Below are 828 nucleotides of genomic sequence, written 5' to 3' on the forward strand. Positions count from 1 at the left end.
AGAGTCCCTTGGACTGCAAGGAGATCCAACCAGTCCATTCTGAAGGAGATCAGCCCTGGGATTTCTTTGGAAGGAATGATGCTAAAGCTGAAACTCCAGTACTTTGGCCACCTCATGCGAAGAGTTGACTCATTGGAAAAGACTCTGATGCTGGGAGGGATTGGGGGCAGGAGGAGAAGGGGACAGAGGATGAGATGGCTGGATGGCATCACTGACTCTATGGATGTGAGTTTGAGTGAACTCCGGGAGTTGGTGATGGGCAGGGAGGCCTGGCCTGCTGGGATTCATGGGGTCGCAAAGAGTCGGACATGACTGAGCGACTGATCTGATCAGATGGTAAAGAGTCTGCCTGCCATGTGGGAGGCCCAGGTTTAATCCCTGAGTTGAGAAGATCACCTGGAGAAGGGCATGACAACACACTCTAGTATTCTTGTCTGGATAATTCCATGGACAGAGGAGCCTGGTGGTCTACAGTTTATGGGGTTGCAAAGAGTTGGACATTACTGAGTGACTAACACTTTCCCTTTCCATGTTTTTACCCCTTTTCTTTCCTTTCTCATATTGTTTTCATGTTCTTTCTTTATTATTCCTTTGATTTTTACTTATTATAACCTACTTTTCTAATTTTAAAGCATCTTATTTCTAAATAAATGCATTTTATATTGCCCTATTTTTATAGAACTTAGTTGCATTGCAGTTTTATCCATGTTTTTGATTTTGTATTTTTGTTAGTTTTCAGTATTCATTTTCAATCAGGGGTTTGTTTATTGCCTTATTATCAACCCCCCCCCCCCGCTCTTTTTGACTGCTATTTTTATAATTTCCTCT

The sequence above is a fragment of the Bison bison genome, unplaced genomic scaffold, assembly GCF_000754665.1.
Source record: "Bison bison bison isolate TAMUID 2011002044 unplaced genomic scaffold, Bison_UMD1.0 scf7180017863974, whole genome shotgun sequence".
In the NCBI taxonomy this organism is placed as follows: Eukaryota; Metazoa; Chordata; class Mammalia; order Artiodactyla; family Bovidae; genus Bison; species Bison bison.